We start from the raw sequence: 9,474 nt of genomic DNA on the forward strand, positions 1-9,474 counted from the left end.
GATCGAATGAGATACCATAGAAGACGCTACCCAGGACGCCGTCCTGGCGAGAGCCCTCAGGGGCTGGTGGAGAGCCTTGTACCTCAAGGTGAGGTTTCTGGTCCTAGTCTTGGGCGCCGAGCACCCGCTGAAGGTTCCAAGTGGTAGCGACGGGACTGGTGGGCCGCCTGCTGGAGGGGCCTGGGGTGCAGACTAAGGACGGGCCTAGCCGTGTCCCTGGTGCCGTTTGGACAACATGGGAGACAAATGGAACCTCTCGTGCTGAGGCCCGTGGGTGTGACTGGGCCCAACTCCCACATTGTTTGTTGTTTGTTTTGTGTTTGGTTAATCCTCACACAAGGATCTTTTTCCATAGATTTTTTTTATTTTTTATTTTTTTAGAGAGAGTGGAAGGGAGAGGGAGAGACAGAGAGAGAGAAACATCTATGTGAGAGAGAGGCATCCATTGGTTGCCTCCCGCATGCGCCCCGACTCAGGCCAGGGATCTAGCCTGCAACTGAGGTACGTGTCCTTGACGTATTTGAACCCAGGACCCTTCAGTCTGCCGTCTGACGCTCTAACCACTGAGCAAAACCAGCAAGAGTGAGTCACAGTTTTAATAACTTAGCTGGCACCATACCTCCTCCCTCGCAGCCCAGACAGTGACTGCCACATGGAAGCCCCGAATAACCATCACGTGGGTGAGAAGAAGTCTCGTCTACCTTCCCCACAGCCTGCCTCCCTCCCTCGCTCCCTCCCTCCCCTGGCAACATGGCCTGCGCTTTCCCTTGGCCTGTGATGGGTCTGACGACAGCCCGGAGGATGCAGGGCGGAGGCCGTTGAGAACGTCGGGGTGAAGTGCCTGCTCCGGGACCAAGGCCCTGGGCTTCGGGAGCCTCTGAGGGGCCAGCGTGGCTCCCGATCAACGACTGCCACTCGGGGCCTCGGCTTTGGAAAGCGTCTCCAACGTGCATTTAAACTGTCCGTCCAAGAGAGAACTAAGTCACGGCCAATCGCTCCTCCAACCCATCCCGCTGCAGGGAAAGCCTGTGTTAGCTGAGGACCAGGGCGCCTCCACTCCCGGCCGCTGGCGCCTTTCTGCCCGCTGCCTCCGAGGGCGCAGTGTGCTGTGATCCCTCCCTCCTGGCACTGCCCGGGGGTCCGCACCCAGGGGTCTGCACCCAGGGGTCCGCACCCAGGGGTCCGCACCCAGGGGTCTGCACCCAGGGGTCCGCACCCAGGGGTCCGCACCCAGGGGTCCGCACCCAGGGGTCCGCACCCAGGGGCCCGCACCCAGGGGTCCGCACCCAGGGGCCCGCACCCAGGGGTCCGCACCCAGGGGCCCGCACCCAGGGGTCCGCACCCAGGGGCCCGCACCCTGGGGTCCGCACCCAGGGGCCCGCACCCAGGGGTCTGCACCCAGGGGTCTGCACTCAGGGGTCCGCACCCAGGGGTCTGCACTCAGGGGTCTGCACCCAGGGGTCCGCACCCAGGGGTCTGCACCCAGGGGCCCGCACCCAGGGGTCTGCACCCAGGGGTCCGCACCCAGGGGTCTGCACCCAGGGGTCTGCACTCAGGGGTCCGCACCCAGGGGTCTGCACTCAGGGGTCTGCACTCAGGGGTCTGCACCCAGGGGTCCGCACCCAGGGGTCTGCACTCAGGGGTCCGCACCCAGGGGCCCGGGGGAGAGCAGCCCTCCGTTCATCCCACGTCCTCTCTCCCACCCACTGTGTTTGCCCCTGGACTTCTTTCAATCACCCCTGATTCCAGGAGCCACACACAGGCAATCGGGCCTTTGCAGGTGAACTGATGCGGGACCCTGTGTGATTTGTAAGAGGCCGCTCTGAAGGGTCAGACATGAGCCTCCAATGCTCGATGGAGACCCGTCCCAGACACGCCTGCTCCCTGGGCGGGACCCCGGGATCTCAGTGCAGAAAGAAAGGGTGCAGTGGCCTTCGGGACGTCTGTAGTCCGACTCTCTCGGTGTGAAATATGGAGAAATAGGCCCACAGAGGGGAGGGGCCTGCCCGGGGCCTTTAGAGAGTTGGCAGCTGAGGAGGGACTTATGGCACTAAGGGACCCTGGTAGGTAGTGGAGCACAATGTGGCCCTAGTTATCCAACGTAACCTGTTAACCTGCTACCCTGGCTACTGCCTTCTGCAGACGCCTCAGCCCTGGTTGCACTCTACAGTATGGTTTTATTTTCAACTAGAGACCCGGTGCATGAAAATTCATGCACTGGGGGGGAGGGGGGGCCCTCAGCCCAGCCTGTGCCCTCTCATAGTCTGGGACCCCTTGGGGCATGTCCACCTGCCTGCTTAGGCCCGCTCCCTAGGGGATCAGGCCTAAGTTGGCAGTCAGACATCCCTCTGGCAGCCTGGGAGCCCTCAGGGGATGTCCCATGGGGAGAGGGCCTAAGCCATCAGTCGGACATTCTTAGTGCTGCCAAGGAGGCGGGAAAGGCTCCCACCACCACCGCTGTATTGGCAGCCATCAGCCTGGCTTGTGGCTGAGCAGAGCTCCCCCTGTGGGAGCACACTGACCACCAGGTGCCAGCTCCTGCGTTGAGTGTCTGCCCCCTGGTGGTCAGTGTGCATCATAGTGACCAGTCGTTATGCCATTAGGGTAAACTTGCCTATTATCCTTTTATTATATAGGATGGCTTTAATGAGGGGAAAGGGTCTGATGTGGGGATTAAGGGTTTGGTTCAGGGGTCAGATGTGTGTGCTCTCGGGGGTAACAGAGCTCACCTCCCGGGTCGTCAGAGACATTAAATGAGTCCTTTGGGGTCAAGTACTCGCGGTGTCCAGCCTAAGGAAGGGGAGCTGTGACTGCCGCCCTCACCTCTCCGCTCTGTTGCTGTCACACGGAAGAGCTACAGAAGGACAACCACTCCGTACCTACAAAAGCCAGGCCAGGGCACCTCATTTCAGCTTCCTGTACCCGGCTGAGAGCCCAACCGAAAAAGGGGAGCCTTGGAGACACTGGAGTGTGAGTCCTCACCCCGCCGCTAACTGGCCATGTGATCGCGGGCAAAGCCATCAGCTCTGTCTGCCTCAGGGTTCTCACCTGTGAAATGGGAATAGTCCTGACTCTCTGATTTAATGAGGATTACAGATCGCGCCCTCGGTGCCAGGCGCAAGGACGGGCACTCGGGATGACCAGTGAAGAAGACGAAGTCCCTGCCTCAGTGCAGCTCACGTTCCAGCAGATAAAACGGGCAGTGAGTGAGCACAAACGCTTTCTCTCGTTACATGGAATCAGCCATGGGGTACGTGGAGAGAGCGGGCACCAGAACCCTGGAGAGGAGTTCCCTGACTCCCCAGATCTGTTCTCGCTGGCAGCGCCAACACCAGCAGGCCTTTTCCTTTTTATTATAGGAATTTTCAAACACGCACAAGAGTTTGAAGGACGCCCTGACCGGTTTGGCTCAGTGGATAGAGCATCGGCCTGCGGACTCAAGGATCCCGGGTTCGATTCTGGTCAAGGGCATGTACCTTGGTTGCGGGCACATCCCCAGTAGGGGGTGTGCAGGAGGCAGCTGATCGATGTTTCTAACTCTCTATCCCTCTCCCTTCCTCTCCATAAAAAATCAATAAAATATATTTAAAAAAAAAAAAAAAAAAGAGTTTGAAGGACGGCATTTGCCCTGCGCGCCTCACCAATGACCAGCTTTGTTGCGTCTAAACTCCTCCCACCCACGTCCTCCTTTTCCCGGGACTATTTCGAAGCAAATCTCAGACATTATATTATTTACTCACTAAACATTTTACCATTATCTCTAAAAGATAAAAAAGTTATTAAAATATACCCATAAGCACAATGTCACTATCCTATCTAAAAATTCACCATAATTCCTTAATGTCATTAAATACCCTGGCAAGATTTCCATCTCCTTGTCTCAAAATTTCTAAAAATTACAACTGAGTAAAATTAATATGGAAATAAGGTCTGTACATTGCAATCTGTTGATATGTCTCTCCAAGTGTTTTTTATTTTTTTGAAATAAAGCCATTATTTCATTTTTTATTATATATACTAGAGGCCCGGTGCATGAAATTCATGCACAGGTAGGGTCCCTAGGCCTGGCTGGCAATCAGGGCCGATCAGGGCCTTCCGGCTGCCGGCCAGGGCCTTCCTTCATTCCGCGCCACCCCCTGGTGGTCAGTGCATGTCATAGCAAGTGATCAGTCTCCTGGTCAAACTCCCATGGGGACAATTTGCATAATAGGCATATATATATATATACACACACACACATACATACACACACATATACACACACACATATGCCATATATATATATATATATATATATATATATATATATATAGTTTATTGACTACAGAGAGGAAGGGAGAGGGAGAGAGAGATAGAAACATCAATGATGAAAAAGAATCATTGATCGGCTGCCTCCTGCACACCCCTTACTGGGGATCGAGCCTGAAACTGGGGCATGTGCCTTGACTGGGAATTGAACTGTGAGCTCCTGGTTCATAGGCCGATGCTCAACCACTGAGCCACACTGGCCAGGCTCTCCAAGTTTCTTTTAATGTACAGGCTTCCCTCTCTTCTTCTCTCCTATTTTCCTCCCAATATTTTTGGTGGAAATCAGTTATTTTGTCTGTATGTTTTCCCACCATCGGCATCTCTACAGTATCGTTGATCAGGTTCCCCTGTCCCTGTCATTCTTACAAATAGTTAGATCTCGGGGCTGAATCCGACGACGTTCTACGTTTGGAAGATGTTGTAGGCGGCATGAGCTCCTTCCCCCATGGGCACTTCATGCTATATATATATATATATATATATATATATATATATATATATATATCATATGTGTGTGTGTATATGTGTGTGTATGTATGTATATATATATATATATATATATATATATATATATATATATTATGCTGGTCTCTCTTTGGGTGATATTTAACGTTGATGGCCAATTCTTTTCTTTTAAAAAAATACATTTTATTGATTTTTTACAGAGAGGAAGGGAGAGGGATAGAGAGCCAGAAACATCGATGAGAGAGAAACATCGATCAGCTGCCTCCTACACGCCCCCTACTGGGGATGTGCCCGCAACCAAGGTACCTGCCCTTGACCGGAATCAAACCTGGGACCTTTCAGTCCGCAGACTGATGCTCTATCCACTGAGCCAAACCAGCCAGGGCTGATGGTCAGTTTTTAACTCCATTCCTTCATCTTGGGTTGTGAAATAGTGGCATCCTAATTCTGTCATTCCCACTCATTTATTAGCCGTATACTTCCCTAAAGAGAAACTTCTCTCCATCAACCACGTGGTTGCCCCGAGGCACCTCAGTAAGTAAAGGCAGGAGGCCTCTCGCAGCCTTTCTCTTCAGTTACCATTTCTGAGAAGAACGAGTTGGTCATCTAGCCTTCCCCAAAGTCAGTGGGACCAGGGCTTCAACTAGCTACCATGTGTTTCGATCTATTCCAGTTTTTCTTGTGCACATATGGGCCCTCTTGGGGAGCATGAGCTCATTTTTTTTTTAAGTTGGCCCCTGTCTTTCTAGTATCACTTCAGTGAACTTTGAAAGCCTCTTTGCCTTCTGGTAAAAGATGATCAGGCTCATTTTGTACATATTTCTGCCTCAGACATGAGATCAGCCATTTCTCCAAAAGAGTGCCCAGGTGACAGCCTGGGCCCCGGAAGCGCTCCTGGCTGGGGACTGAGCTCAAGGAGGCCTGAGCAAGACGCACAGGTGCCCGTCTCCATGGCTCCCCGATCAGATTTGGAAGACAGGAGCGGAGCGGATAATTACAGAGGGGGTGAGTGCTACGAGGGGCCTGTCCAGGTGCCATGTCGGTGCCACGGGAGGACCTAGCCCAGGACGAGGGCTCAGGAGAGGCTGGGGAGAGGATGGGACCAGAGGAGAAATGCTTCCTACGTTGCCTGTAACTAGAGGCGGAGCCCTCCGAGGGAGGGCTAAATGAGGTAGCGGTGAAAGTGACATGTAAATGCATCAGCCAGACAGAAATCTCCAGCGGGGAATCCAAAACACGGGGCCTGTGGGGAAGGGACTGAAGAGTGCACACCTTCCAAATCCCGGTGGGCGGCTCTGTTCCCAGATAGCACCCGCCAATTAGATGCATGTTGTCTGATCTCAGCTTTGCAACAACCCCTGGAGGCAGGAACTACTTGTTGTGCCCCTTGAAGAGGCGAAGAGTGAACAGCCCGAGGCTTCCCTGAGAGTAGAAACTTGCTCAAGGCGACCCACTCAGTAATGAGTGGCGATGGGATTTGAACCCAGCACCTCTGGGATGCCCGGGACAAGCCTCCTCACGGCTCCGTCGCACTCCGCCACCCACAGTGTGTTCATATAGGTTTTAAGGCCCCTTTAAAAAGGGTTATGGCATCTCACTCTGGGCCTCCACCCCAGGTCCCTGCTCCCAGGAAGACTTGGGGTTGCATCATGGCCCTTAAAACCACTGCAGACTTAGAGCCAACTCCTTCACCTCCTCGTTTCTTTTGGAGCCTCAGTTTCCTTATCTGTGGAATGGGGACAATGATGGCTACTGACGATGGAATGATGTGATGCAGATGAAGCATGGAACACAGAATGCATGCTCAACAAACAGCATAATAAACAATGGGCCCAGAGCTAAGGTATTCCGTCACTTGATGGTCATTACAACTGGAAACGTGCATGTATCTTTACTCCCATTTTATGGGGGAGGACACGGAGGCACAGTCTGTGTCTGAGGCCACAGGGTCAGCAGTGGCACCAACACTGGATCCCGACCGAGCCCGCGGGCTACATGAGGCCGGGGTGTGCTCAGCCGCCCTGAGGAGGCGTGCTGCCCAGCAGCGCCCGCCATGGCAGCCCTGGGGCCTTGCCAGCTGCCCGAGAGGGAAGCACCTGCTCTGAGAGGCCTGCTGCCCCTGCAGGTGGGTGCGGCGCCCACGGACCTCCATCCTGGGAACCTCTGCAGGCCCTGCCCCCATGCAGAGCTCCTGCAGGAAGGACTGCTCTAATAGGCATCTCAAAAGGAGAACACTGGCCACCCTCCAGGCTGAAGGAGGGGTTTGGTTTTTTAAAAAAATAGATTTTTATTGATTTCAGAGAGGAAGGGAAAGGGAGAGAGAGATGGAAACATCAATGATGAGAGAGAATCATTGATCAGCTGCTTCCTCCACACCCCACATGGGGGATCAAGCCCACAACCCGGGCATGTGCCCTGATGGGGAATCGAACCGTGACTCCTGGTTCACAGGTCAATCACTGCCGCTGGGCTAGGTTGAAGGATGGTTTTAAAGAATTAACTTTGAATTCAAAACTGGGTGTTAAGCCACGCATTTTAACCCCACCAGGACGGAGGGGGGGGGGCAAGGGGCGAGGGGCAGTGTGGGTTCACCCCCAAGCTGCCTGATAACCTCCTCCCCCTTTCCTGGTGTTCCCAGAGCCCCATCTCCCCACCCCTTCACGAGGAACACGGGTTGGCATCTGCAGGAACACATTCTCTGGCTGCTTTGGGAACGTATCTGAGGGGCGTTTTATGAGGCCGCCTCACTGGGTAAGTGATGCAACACGCTTTCCTGCATGAACCATCCGAGCGGAGAGTGACAAGAGGGAGCTTGCAAACGAGGCACAGCCAAAGCACCCAATACCGCAGGCCCCGCAGCTCGGGCCAGCTTTCCGATTTCATCTCCTTTAGACCCAAAATAAAGTAGAATAAATAAATTAAAGCTTCGTCTCCCGGTGACAATTCCCACGGAGGAAGGAAGGCTGCAGTATTTTGTCTACATCCTTGCTGCCCCCCCCCCCCACACACACCCTGGGAATCGCAGACTCCCTGCGAGGAGAGATGGGGAAGCAGGCGGGGCGGGCTGGCCCTGGGCTCCTCCCCCCCCAGGCCGCCCCCCGCCGCGAGCTCCGGGGGGGGGGGGGGGGGGGCGGGGGGCAGAGGGCGGGCTGGGCTTCTATTGGCAACACGTGCGGGGGCCACCGCGCACCCCGACGGCCCGCAGCTCCCAGCCCAACGGACGGCTCCGGGGCGCCGGGCCAGGGTGACAAATGCGCGCGGCGCTCGCTCTCAGGTGGACAGACGCGCGCCTCCGGGCGGGCGGGGCTCGGTTCCCAGGCGGCGGCGCCCTTGAACTCCGCCCGGCCCCCGCGCACAAAGGCTCCTATGCCCTGAATGAAGGCGCGTCGCAGCCGCGGCCGTGAAAAGAGCCGTGAGGGGACTCCATTCTCTCCCTTTCAGCGGCGCTCAGACTGTGAAATCCACACCGTCGCGCCCTTCTCTCTAACGGGACGGGGAGAGGGGCCGCGGCCGCGCGCCCGCCCGGAGCTGGGCGCAGAGAGCGAGAGTTCACCCCGGGGACAGGGCGCGGCGGCGGGCTGCGGGCGCGTTCCCCTCCCCGGGCCCCGCAGCCCAGCTCCGCTCCACTCCCGCCGCCTCTCACGGCGATTTTTGTTCGCTCGCCCGGGCCGGGGGGGGGGGGGGGGGGGGGACCTGGGGGCCGGGGGGCCGGGGGGTCGGGGGGCCGGGGGGCCGGGGGGTTCGGGGGCCGGGGGCCTGGGGGCCTGGGGGTCGGGGGGCCGGGGGGCCTGGGGGCCGGGGGGCTCGGGGGCCGGGGGTCTGGGGGCCTGGGGGTCGGGGGGCCTGGGGCCTGGGGGCCAGGCGGCTCGGGGGCCGGGGGGCTCGGGGGCCGGGGGCCTGGGGGTCGGGGGGCCTGGGGGTCGGGGGGCCTGGGGCCTGGGGGTCGGGGGGCCTGGGGGTCGGAGGGCCTGGGGCCTGGGGGTCGGGGGGCCTGGGGGCTTGGGGGAGGCGGGGCACCTGGAAGGGCCTGGCCACACCCAGTGTGAGGCGCCCCCAACAATGAAAACAACAGGAGAAATGCCAGGACCCAGTGTCACTGACTCCACTGCCTCTGAAATATTGGCGTTGACAACTTGTTTTTCAAAAAAATAACTTGTGCCGGTTGTTAACATACTGGCACAGTGCATATGAATTCCAAGATGATGACAGGATTTAGACGATGTATATACGTGCCGTTGGGCATCCCAGATGCCCGCTCAGCATACAGGACGCAGGTTTGAAGCCAGGGGATGAGCCCCACAGTCCCGACAGTTGACCATGTATCCTCACGTGGGGAGAGTATCCCAAGGGTCAGGGGCCCCCAGTGGGGGGGGGGGGGACCTCCTCCCAGCTCTGCACCGGCCTCTAGGGCACTTAGCATGGGTGTCCTTGCATTCTCAGAGCCCCCGGATGTAGGTACCAGCTGGTTGGAGGAGGGGCAGGATCTGGCTAAAAATGACTTTCAGTCGAATGGGGTGGGACTGAGCCCCAAGGGCAACGACTTCCAAGTCCTTCCGCATCCCGCCCTCCACCTCCTCGTCTCCCTGCACCAGCATGGCTGGGCGGATCACCCACTTTCTGCCCCCCTGACCCTCCCAGAATCCTCCCAGGCAGATGGGTTCCTCATTCCTCTTCTCCCCACTTAACAGATACAGAAACGAG

This window comes from Myotis nattereri (assembly GCF_964212035.1).
Source record: "Myotis nattereri genome assembly, chromosome: 5".
NCBI classification, from domain to species: Eukaryota; Metazoa; Chordata; class Mammalia; order Chiroptera; family Vespertilionidae; genus Myotis; species Myotis nattereri.